General features: G+C 36.8%; 1 protein-coding gene across 1 annotated transcript in view; it reads left to right on the top strand.

Moving 5' to 3' along the window:
* The window catches only part of DROSHA (drosha ribonuclease III), a 734939-nt gene that overhangs the window by 642845 nt on the left and 79224 nt on the right, over positions 1–12870 (top strand). The gene's annotated exons all lie outside the window — the stretch shown is intronic.

The following is a 12870-nucleotide window of genomic DNA, read 5'->3' as shown; positions in this document are numbered from 1 at the left end:
AAATGTATTGCACGTGCATGGCATTCTGACTTATGAGCCTCATGCTTCCTGTTTTATTCCCCCCTCATCTTCACAAATCAATAATGTAATCTGTGATAAGCTCTGTGTGCTTATATTGGCATCGGGCCCTTTTGCAGACTGATGCATTAAGGCTCTTTGTGTTGTCGATTTATTCCAGGTTAGATGCATGTTTGCATACTGCTAGCTTAATTAAAGTTTGTTTTTAACAGAGAAAGATAATTAAGGTACCCTGAGCCTTTGTGTGTTCTTGTCTCCAAATTGCGGCACTTCACGTGAATATGAATTTTTAAGCACCATCAGACTCTGTAAATTAGCATGGTCAATAAATATTGCACTTTAACCTGTGTCTAAAGGTTAATATTGACACAACTGAATTATACTAATTAGACATCCATTTGGTTACTGTTGTTAATAAAGCAACATGGTACTTTATATATTCATGTATAAAAGATGTATATGGTGTTACATGACCGTTTTTCCCCCATTAGAGACAATTAAATAGTTAACTATAATGCTTCAAAATATTGTAGACTTTGTTTTTACGTGTATTATTGCACTCTCAAAACCTCAATATATTTTATGCTTGAAAAAAAACAAAATCTGGAATCTTTTTAACCTCAGACCTAATTCTGTGCAACACTCCCCTTGCTTGGGGGTCAATACATTTTACTCTGCCATAACTGATCTTGCACACTAATTTCCTTCACCCCATAACTGAAATGGAGTTATCGAGCTTAATCATGTGTTTACAGTAGTTTAAAATAGCTTTACTCTATTAAAGGGATGTTAATATTGACATTGTGTTATATAAAGTGTTAATAATTATTAGTAGTAAAAATGCTGTTTTGCTGTAGGGCTTTAAAATTCCTTTTGAGAATTAAAAGTGCAGATTCCACATTTCACAAGCCTACCACTGTAATATTTTGTGCATGCATTGTTCACTGTAGTAGTTCATCTATATCTGTCCCTATAAGATAATGAAACCTAGTTAACATAGTGGCACCAGATACTTTATGGAGGTTAAAGCTTTTCACTTATTTCTTCAATATTTAAACAAACAATATAATTTTGAAAACTACAGATGCAGTTTATCCTATGGCTTTGCTTTGAATACATGATTAGGTCTAGCGTTTATTCAGTGGGTAAAGTCTTTTTAAAGGGACAGTCTACACCATAATTTTTATTGTTTTAAAAGATAGATAATCCCTTTATTACCCATTTCCCAGTTTTGCATAACCAACACAGTTATATTAATATACTTTTAACCTCTGTGATTATTTTGTATCTAAGCCTCTGCAATCTGCCCCTTTTTTCAGTTCTTTTGACAGACTTGCAGTCTAGTCAATCAGTGCCTGCTCCCAGATAACTTCTCGTACACGAGCACAGTGTTATCTATATGAAATACGTGAACTAACACCCTCTAGTGGTGAAAAACTGTTAAAATGCAATCTGAAAGAGCTGGGCTTCAAGGTCTAAGAAATTAGCATATGAACCTCCTAGGTTAAGCTTTCAACTAAGAATACCAAGAGAACAAAGCAAAATTGGTGATAAAAGTAAATTGGAAAATTGTTTAAAATTACATGCTCTATCTGAATCATGAAAGTTTATTTTGGCCTAGACTGTCCCTTTAAAGGTTGATGAAATTACATAATAAATTAACAACTTTTTTATTGTGTCTAGATTACTGGTTTTCACACCTGTCCTCGGGCCCCCATAACAAGCCACATTTTGAGGATATCTGAACTAGAGCACAGGTCAAATAATCAGCAGATTAGTAAACATGGTTATTTTGCCTGCTCATCATAAAAATCTGGCCTGTTAGGGAGGCCTGAGAACAGGTTTGAAAACCAGAGGTCGAGATATATCAAATATATAGTTATCTCCGTTATCCACATCCATTTTAAAAAGGAGCCTGTCAGCCTTATAGAAACCCGAGGACAGCTATAAAAGATGAATACTTATTGCTGTGGTTACCACACATACAAGAATAAAAATCCTATATAGAGAGTCACCATGCAATTAATGAACTTAAAGGGATATAATAGTCAAAAACTGTAATGTGCATTTAAACAATATACTTATTAGCTAATCATGTTGTAAGAAAAAGTTAATAGGGTCATATGTACATATGCTGCACATGCTCAATGCCTCCCCATTCAAATATCATGTATGTTGGCACATCATGTATCATGTCAGTGATGACTGCATTAGCATTGCACAAAGCACCACCAGCAATCTGAGAAGTCATGGTGTTTAAAACTGATACAAAAGTGGGACAGCGCTAATGAAGCTAAAGATTAACGGGTCTAAAGAACAAAATTATAAATAAAAATAAATAATATTTCATATATAAACAGAAAATACATATCAACTTTAAAATAATCCTATAGATGGGACAATCAACTTATAAAAACTCGTTAGGGACATCTCCCAATACGAGGATACTACGCATATAAATGTGAAGTACAACTAAAATTTGTGGCACAGCTACACAAATAGCTCCAAATATAAAATTGATACACAAAATATAAATATAAAACAATGTTGCTAAGGAGAGAGATGAAATCCAAAGCATACTAAAGTCAATGATAAATCAAAACATTGGCAAAATCTGACCTAGGAATCAGAACTCCTTCAGCCCAAATCGATAGTCACCAAGGAATTAAACGTCAGTAAGTATACCTTTATAAGGCTTATCCTGGTGTCTGAATGATAGTATTTCAATGGCTGATCCTTCTTTATTTCAGCGGTGTAAACCGCATCCGGAGAGAACTTTGTGTCTGGGGAAGAAAAAGAGGATTTACCTCTGTTACCAAACGTGGTAATCCGCTCAGACCTCTGCAGTGTCCGAAATTCGACAGACGCGAGTAGCGTCTCCTGTCTTCCCGGCGTCTGGGATCTTAGCGCTCATGTGACTACCCTCCGTATCGTCAGGGGGCGGAGATTGGATCCACCGCAATGTGACAGCCATTGTGTATCGGCAATGATGATCGCTAGTAGCGATGTATCCCAGAGTGTCCTATTTAGTGCGCTGACCGACTAGAAGGAGATAGTCGAATCTTTTTTGGAGATACAACACCACCAACAACATTCTACCACCACCCTCCCTAATAGGACACTCTGGGAGACATCGCTACTAGCGATCATCATTGCCGATACACAACGGCTGTCACATTGCGGACGGCTGTCGATACAGAGGGTAGTCACGTGAGCGCTAAGATCCCAGATGCCCGCAAGATAGGAGATGCTACTCGCGTCTGTCGAATTTCGGACATTGCAGAGGTCTGAGCGGATTACCACGTTTCGTAACAGAGGTAAATCCTCTTTTTCTTCCCCAGACACAAAGTTCTCTCCGGATGCGGTATACACCGCTGAAATAAAGAAGGATCAGCCATTGAATTATTATCATTCCGACACCAGGATAAGCCTTATAAAGGTATACTTACTAACTTTTAATTCCTTGGTGACTATCTATTTGGGCTGAAGGAGCTCTGATTCCTAGTCTAGATTCTGCCAATGTTTTGATTTATCATTGACTTTAGTACGCTTTGGATCTCATATCTCTCCTTAGCAACATTGTTTCATATTTATATTTTGTGTATCAATTTTATATTTGGAGCTATTTGGCTAGCTGTGCCACAAATTTTAGATTATTTTAAATTTGATATGTATTTTCTGTTTATATATTAAATATTTATTTTTATTTATAATTTTGTTCTTCGGACCCATTAATATTTAGCTTTCATTAGCACTTTCTCACTCTTGTATCAGTTTTATGTTCCTAGTTTAACTTAAAGGGACAGTTTACTCAAGTGTTCTCCCCTTTAATTTGTTCCCAATTATCCACTTTACCTGCTGGAGTGTATTAAATTGTTTATAAGTATTTCCATTGTCCTTACATTGGCATTTGAAATAGTTTATTTAGCCTGTGGTATCCAAACCTATCCTTAATGGACCAGTCAACACAGTAGATTTGCATAATCAACCATTGCAAGATAACAAGACAATGCAATAGCACTTAGTATGAACTTCAAATGAGAAGTAGATTTTTTTTCTGACAATTTTAAAAGTTATGTATTTTTCCACTCCCCCTGTACCATGTGACAGCCATCAGCCAATCATAAATGCATACACGTACCATGTGACAGCCATCAGCCATTGACAAATGCATACACACTTATTCTTGCACATGCTCAGTAGGAGCTGGTGACTCAAAATGTTTAAATATAAGAAGACTGTGCACATTTAGTTAATGGAAGTAAATTGGAAACTTGTTTAAAATGGCATGCTCTATCTGAATAATGAAAGTTTAATTTTGATTGAATGTCCCTTTAAAGTTTTTGGCCTCGAGGCCAAGCTGTGTAAACACAGCAAGCAGAAAAAATTACATTCCCAGGTTATAGAAAAGATAAAGTAATACAATGTTAATTTTCCATTGTTCTCTCCAAGTATTGGTGATTGGTATATGGGCAGATATAAGATAAAGAAGCATGTATATTTGCACAATGTGATAAAGTAATGAGATCTGATAATACCTACAAGTTAAACCCATTTTATTAGGTTGTGGCTTTAAAACACAAAAATCAGCTAATTCTTATTCACAAATAAGCCTTAAAAAGGAAATCTCATACATTTTATACTCTGCAGCTGGTAAAAAAGTAATTGGAAACACATTAAGGGAAAAACTATTTTATAGTATACTCTCCCTTTTAGGGGTTAATCAGAGCCACAGCAGGATTGGGTTGTATGTTTAGGCGCCTCTATCTTCCTTTTTTGCACCAAATCATGGTGTTTGACATGGAGAAAAAAAAACTTATATTAAAACTGCAAGTGCATTTATGACCTTTTCAATGTCCCTTTAAAAAAGAAATTGTAATATCCAATAAAAAAAGATCTTGCATGCAGTCCTGTATTTTGGTACTGCAGCTACCTTTATAAAAGCACTATGATGTTTATCACACATATATTAAATGTCATCACCCACACCAGTGAGGATACAATACACCAAGATATATTGTAAGGCAAATTCTTTATAGGATTGTGAGCCAGTCAGTGTGATTGTACCAAACAAAATAGTAGTTCTGATCAGATAAAATCAGTCCAATTTTCTCTTGTGCTAAACTGAAATAAAAATGTTCAAAATTGAAACTACTATTTTCTTTTTTAAATCACATTACACTTGTTGAGTAGTACGGTGAATGTAAATTCATTATTTAGGAAGGTGATACAAAATTATTAGTAAAATCAAGTGTGTTGGTGAAAACATGCGCGTACCTAAAAAAAAGCTCAAACCCAATCAGAGTTGTATGTATATCTGCTGTCATCAGTGCATGTCTTGTCTCATACTCTATTTGTGTGTTTATTGTATGTCTTTCTCGCTTGTTGTAAATTATCTCCTCCTTTTATGTGAATGTGTCTATCTAACATTTTCTGTTTTTTTTTCACCTGTATTGTAATTTAATTAAAATGAAATTTGGAAAATATGACTTGCACAGAAGGTGACATACTTGTTGCATTTTAAAAATATAAGAAATAATATAAAAGAATTAGATTTTCCTTTGGTAAAGATAATCTCATAGAAATAATTGTAGACCGCGTGGAAAACCAAATTATTATTTTTGCAGACTTTGTAACTCTTGCACATAAATTATTGTATTGGCCTCTTACATTAATTAGTTGGATTTTTTTTATGTAAGTACTTTAAAAAAGAAAATAAATGACATGTTCTTCTTTGTACTGAGAGTGAGTTAAATTGACAATAGCGTCTTTGTTCATCTTTATTAATGTTTTAAAAAGAAATATCTGTTCTTTGATTCCACATTGCATACTAATTACCAGTCTTCACTGACTAAAATATGTGAAAATATTGAGTATATATTGATACAAGCATAGCATAGTATATATAATATATTCAGTAAGAGTATATGTCAAAACACCAGCATGCATAAATATTGTTGAATATAGTTATAAGAACATATGACAGTGTGTACATAATATAAATATAAATATATATATATATATATATATATATATGTATATATATATGTGTGTGTATGAATATATTGTATGTATATAATATATGGATGTACATGTATATAGGTCGAAAAATATCACTATTCTTTACTAGTCTGTGAAAAGCAATTAGTCCAAAGGGCAAGAGTTACTAGCCCAGTCAATAGATACTTGGGCATAAAATAAATACATATGATTGTATACTTAATATCATATTGTGACATTTCTACACCTATACATAGTGTTTGATTTATCAATCTGTGGCAGACAGGGACATAAATACATACATACGCGCCCTTGTCCGCCGCAGCTTGCCTCTGGCCGGCTGAATTCCACATTGCACGTGCTATTTTGTGCTTGCATGCAATCCCATCCCCTGCCCGCGTACAGCCAATCGCGCTCGGGCAGGAGCTGTCAATCTCCCTGGTTGGACGAGACCGGGGAGATTGAAATTTGCCATCTTAGAGGTGGAGAAAGGTTAGGAAAGCAGCGGTCTGATGAGCGCTGCTTGTTAAATACGGACTGCAGGTTCTCTTGTGAGACTCTGTACTCTTTGCAAGGTACTTTGCGTGGTCCAAGGGTCCTCAGGCAGAGGTAGTGGTTCCTTGTTTGTTTCAGCTTGCCTATCTGTTTCCTCCTCTGGTTGTTCTTCTCAGTGAACTCCAAGATGAGCCTAGAGAAATCATCAATAATCCTGATTGCCCAAGCTTGGTCTTTTGGTCTTGCAGGATTTAGTATGCAGATCTGGATCAGATGTCCAGTTGCCCTTCTTGGCTTCTTCCTCTGCGGTTAGACCTTCTGTCTGAAGGTTCTTTCTGGGGAAACTAAATACACACAGAGAGAAGCAGACTCACAGGAACAAACTGGCTCAATAACATTGTTAGCCTGTTCTATGGCGATTTACTACCTGGGTGCAGCTTCTTTTAGCCCAGTAATGCTTTTCACAGAGTAGAACTTTCCTGTAGCATATCAGTCTGATCCTGCCTATTACGGTCAGTCCAGCACCGAAATAACAGGCAATTCCTCTCTGAACAAGGAACACAGCAACCCCAGACAGTCCTTTCTTCCATCCTGATCTAAAGTCTCTAATTTTGATGGCATGGACATTAATGCTTAGTTCTGAGACTTAGGGTTTTCTCAGGTTCTGTAATAGAAACTCTGATTCAGGATTGTAAAACTGTTTCTAGGAAGATTTATTACAAGTTTTAGAAAACTCATTTCCTGGTGTGTAAATAATGGTTTCTTCAGTTTTTGCAAAATGGTCTTGATAAGGGTTTATCTGCCAGTCCCTGAAAGGGCAGATTTCAGTACTTTCAGTTTTGTTCCATAGAAAGATTGCTAATTAAATGGTACGAATTAAACCTGTTTTCAAGCCTATTTCTCCTCCTTGGAATCTTAACCTAATGTTAAGGGTTTTGCAGGCTCCTCCTTTTGAGCCTATGCATAAATTGGATTTCTTTCATGTAATTAGCAAGAGTCCATGAGCTAGTGACGTATGGGATATACATTCCTACCAGGAGGGGCAAAGTTTCCCAAACCTTAAAATGCCTATAAATACACCCCTCACCACACCCACAATTCAGTTTTACAAACTTTGCCTCCGATGGAGGTGGTGAAGTAAGTTTGTGCTAGATTCTACGTTGATATGCGCTCCGCAGCAAGTTGGAGCCCGGTTTTCCTCTCAGCGTGCAGTGAATGTCAGAGGGATGTGAGGAGAGTATTGCCTATTTGAATGCAGTGATCTCCTTCTACGGGGTCTATTTCATAGGTTCTCTGTTATCGGTCGTAGAGATTCATCTCTTACCTCCCTTTTCAGATCGACGATATACTCTTATATATATATATATATATATATACCATTACCTCTGCTGATTCTCGTTTCAGTACTGGTTTGGCTTTCTACAAACATGTAGATGAGTGTCCTGGGGTAAGTAAATCTTATTTTCTGTGACACTCTAAGCTATGGTTGGGCACTTTGTTTATAAAGTTCTAAATATATGTATTCAAACATTTATTTGCCTTGACTCAGAATGTTCAACTTTCCTTATTTTTCAGACAGTCAGTTTCATATTTGGGATAATGCATTTGAATTAATCATTTTTTCTTACCTTCAAAAATTTGACTTTTTTTTTTTTTTTTTTTTTTTTTTCCTGTGGGCTGTTAGGCTCGCGGGGGCTGAAAATGCTTCATTTTATTGCGTCATTCTTGGCGCGGACTTTTTTGGCGCAAAAATTCTTTTCCGTTTCCGGCGTCATACGTGTCGCCGGAAGTTGCGTCATTTTTTTGACGTTATTTTGCGCCAAAAATGTCGGCGTTCCGGATGTGGCGTCATTTTTGGCGCCAAAAGCATTTAGGCTTTTGTCTCCACATTATTTAAGTTTTATTTTTTCAGTGCTTCTGGTTGCTAGAAGCTTGTTCTTTGGCATTTTTTCCCATTCCTGAAACTGTCATTTAAGGAATTTGATCAATTTTGCTTTATATGTTGTTTTTTCTCTTACATATTGCAAGATGTCTCACGTTGCATCTGAGTCAGAAGATACTACAGGAAAATCGCTGTCTACTGCTGGAGCTACCAAGCTAAGTGTATCTGCTATAATTTTTGGTATCTGTTTCTCCAGCTGTTGTTTGTATTGCATGTCATGACAAACTTATTAATGCAGATAAAATTTCCTTTAGTACTGTTACATTACCTGTTGCTGTTCCGTCAACATCTAATTTTCAGAGTGTTCCTGATAAACATAAGAGATTTTATTTTTTAAATCCATTAAGAAGGCTATGTCTGTTATTTCTCCTTCTAGTTTACATAAAAGTCTTTTAAATCTTCTCTTTTTTCAGATGAATTTTTAAATGAACATCATCATTCTGATACTGATAATGGTTCTTCTGGTTCAGAGGTTTCTGTCTCAGAGGTTGATGCTGATAAATCTTTGTATTTGTTCAAGATGGAATTTATTCGTTCTTTATTTAAAGAAGTATTAATTGCATTAGAAATAGAGGATTCTGGTCCTCTTGATTCTAAATCTAAACGTTTAAATAAGGTTTTTAAATCTCCTGTCGTTATTCCAGAAGTGTTTAATCTCCCTGATGCTATTTCTGAAGTAATTTCCAGGGAATGGAATAATTTGGGTAATTCTTTTACTCCTTCTAAACGTTTAAGCAATTATATCCTGTGCCATCTGACAGATTAGAGTTTTTTTGGGACAAAATCCCTAAGGTTATGGGGCTGTCTCTACTCCTGCTAAATGTGCTACTATTCCTACGGCAGATAGTAATTCATTTAAGGATCCTTTAGATAGGAAAATTGAATCCTTTCTAAGAAAAGCTTACTTATGTTCAGGTAATCTTCTTAGACTTGCTATATTTTTAGCGGATGTTGCTGCAGCTTCAACTTTTTGGTTAGAAGCTTTAGCGCAACAAGTAACAGATCATAATTTTATAGCATTATTATTATTCTATAACATGCTAATAATTTTATTGGTGATACCATCTTTTGATATCATTAGAGTTGATGTCAGGTATATGTCTCTAGCTATTTTAGCTAGAAAAGCTTTATGGATTAAACTTGGAATACTGATATGTCTTCTAAGTCAACTTTGCTTTCCCTTTCTTTCCAGGGTAATAAATTATTATTTCAACTGTTTCTGGAAGGAAGGGAACTTTTTTTCCAAAGGATAAAAAATCTAAGGTAAATTTAGGTCTAATAATCATTTTGTTCCTTTCCTCACAATAAGGAACAAAAGCTTGATCCTTCATTCTCAGGAGCGGTATCAGTTTGGAAACTATTTCCAGTTTGGAATATATCCAAGCCTTTTAGAAAACCTATAGCCAGCTCCTAAGTACCCATGAAGGTGCGGACCTTATTCCAGCTCAGCTGGTATGGGGCAGATTACGTTTTCTTCAAAGAAATTTTGATCAATTCCGTTCTCAATTTCTGGTTTCAGAACATTGTTTCAGAAAGGTACAGAATTGGCTTCAGTTAAGGCCTCCTGCTAAGAGATTTTTTTCTTTCCCGTGTCCCAGTTAACACAGCAAAGGCTCAGCATTTCTGAAATGTGTTTCAGATCTAGAGTTGGCTGGAGTAATTATGCCAGTTCCAGTTCTGAAACAGGGGCTGGGGTTTTATTTTATCTCTTCATTGTACCAAAGAAGGTCAATTCCTTCAGACCAGTTCCGGATCTATCAATATTGAATCGTTATGTAAGGATACCAACATTCAAGATGGTTACTGTAGGACTGTCCTGCCTTTTGTTTAGCAAGGGCATTATATGTCTACAATAGATTTACAGGATGTGTATCTACATATTCCGATTCATCCAGATCACTTTTAGTGTCTGAGATTCTCTTTTTAGACAAGCATTACCAGTTTTGTGGCTCTACCGTTTGGCCTAGCCTCAGTTCCAAGAATTTTTTTCAAAGGTTCTCGGTGCCCTTCTTTCTGTAATCAGAGAACAGGGTTTTTTGGTATTTCCTTATTGGACAATATCTGGGTACTTGCTCAGTCTTCTCATTTTCGAAGAATCTCATACGAATCGACTTGTGTTGTTTCTTCAAGTTCATGGTTGGAGGATCAATTTACCAATCAGTTCATTGATTCCTCAGACAAGTGTAACCTTTTTAGGTTTCTAGAATAGATTCAGTGTCTATGACTCTGTCCTTGTCAGACAAGAGAAGTTTAACATTGATATCAGCTTGTCAAAACCTTCAGTCACAATCATTCCCTTTGGTAGCCTTATGCATGGACATTTTCGGTCTTAGGACAGCCGCATCAGATGCGATCTCCTTTGCTCGTTTTCACATGTGACCTCTTCAGCTCTGTATGCTGAACCAATGGTGCAGGGATTACTCAAAGATATCTCAATTAATATCTTTAAACCGATTATACACTCTCTGACATGGTGGGCAGATCACCATCGTTTAGTTCAGGGGGCTTCTTTGTTCTTCCGACCTGGACTATAATCTCAACAGATGCAAGTCTTACAGGTTGGGGAGCTGTGTGGGGGTATCTGACGGCACAAGGGGTTTGGGAATCTCAGGAGGTGAGATTTCCGATCAATATTTTGGAACTCCGTGCAATTTCAGAGCTCTTCAGTCTTGGCCTCTTCTGAAGAGAGAGTTGTTCATTTGTTTTCAGATAGACAATGTCACAACTGTGGCATACATCAATCATCAAGGAGGGACTCACAGTCCTCTGGCTATGAAAGAAGTATCTCGAATTTTGGTTTGGGCGGAATCCAGCTCCTGTCTAATCTCTGCGGTTCATATCCCAGGTATGGACAATTGGAAAGCGGATTATCTCAGTCGCCAAACGTTGCACCTGGGCGAATGGTCTTCACCCAGAGGTATTTCCTCAGATTGTTCAAATGTGGGAACTCTCAGAAATAGATCTGATGGCTTCTCATCTAAACAAGAAACTTCCCTGGTATCTGTCCGGATCCAGGGATCCTCGGGCGGAGGCAGTGGATGCATTATCTCTTCCTTACAAGTGTCATCCTGCCTATATCTTTCCGCCTCTAGTTCTTCTTCCAAGGGTATTCTCTAATATTCTAAAGGAATGCTCGTTTGTCCTGCTGGTAGCTCCAGCATGGCCTCACAGGTTTTGGTATGCGGATCTTGTCCGGGTGGCCTCTTGCCAGCTGTGGACTCTTCCGTTAAGACCAGTCTTTCTGTCTCAAGGTTCTTTTTTCCATCAGGATCTCAAAACCTTAATTTTAAGGTGTGGAGTTTGAACGCTTGATTCTTGGTCAAAGAGGTTTCTCTGACTCTGTGATTGATACTATGTGACAGGCTCGTAAATCTGTATCTAGAGAGATATATTATAGAGTCTGGAAGACTTATATTTCTTCAGGATGGTTTAGATAAAGGTTTGTCCGCAAGTTTCTTGAAAGACAAATCTCTGCTCTTTCTGTTCTTTTTCACAGAAGGATTGCTAATCTTCCTGATATTCATTGTTTTGTACAAGCTTTGGTTCGTATAAAACCTGTCATTAAGTCAATTTCTCCTCTTTGGAGTTTGAATTTGGTTCTGGGGGCTCTTCAAGCTTCTCCTTTTGAACCCATGCATTCTTTGGTCGTTATATTACTTTCTTGGAAAGTTTTGTTTCTTTTGGCCATCTCTTCTGCCAGAAGAGTCTCTGAATTATCTACTCTTTTTTGCGAGTCTCCTTTTCTGATTTTGCATCAGGATAAGGCGGTGCTGCGAACTTCTTTTGAATTTTTTACCTAAGGTTGTGAATTCTAACAACATTAGTAGAGAAATTGTGGTTCCTTCATTATGTCCTAATCCTATGAATTCTAAGGAGAAATCATTGCATTCTTTGGATGCTGTTAGAGCTTTGTAATATTATGTTGAAGCTACTAAGTCTTTCCGAAAGACTTCTAGTCTATTTGTCATCTTTTCCGGTTCTAGAAAAGACCAGAAAGCTTCTGCCATTTCTTTGGCATCTTGGTTGAAATCTTTATTTCATCATGCCTATGTTGAGTCGGGTAACACTCCGCCTCAAAGGATTACAGCTCATTCTGCTAGGTCAGTTTCTACTTCCTGGGCGTTTGAGAATGAAGCTTCGGTTGATCAGATTTGCAAAGCAGCAGCTTGGTCCTCTTTGCATACTTTTACTAAATTCTACCATTTTGATGTGTTTTCTTCTTCTGAAGCAGTTTTTGGTAGAAACGTACTTCAGGCAGTGGTTTCAGTTTGAATCTTCTGCTTATGTTTTTTCATTAAAATTTTATTCTGGGTGTGGATTATTTTCAGCAGGAATTGGCTGTCTTTATTTTATCCCTCCCTCTCTAGTGACTCTTGTGTGGAAAGATCCACATCTTGGGTAATCATTATCCCATA

The sequence above is a fragment of the Bombina bombina genome, chromosome 5, assembly GCF_027579735.1.
Source record: "Bombina bombina isolate aBomBom1 chromosome 5, aBomBom1.pri, whole genome shotgun sequence".
Lineage (NCBI taxonomy): Eukaryota > Metazoa > Chordata > Amphibia > Anura > Bombinatoridae > Bombina > Bombina bombina.
This window is presented reverse-complemented; position numbering and strand designations above follow the sequence as displayed.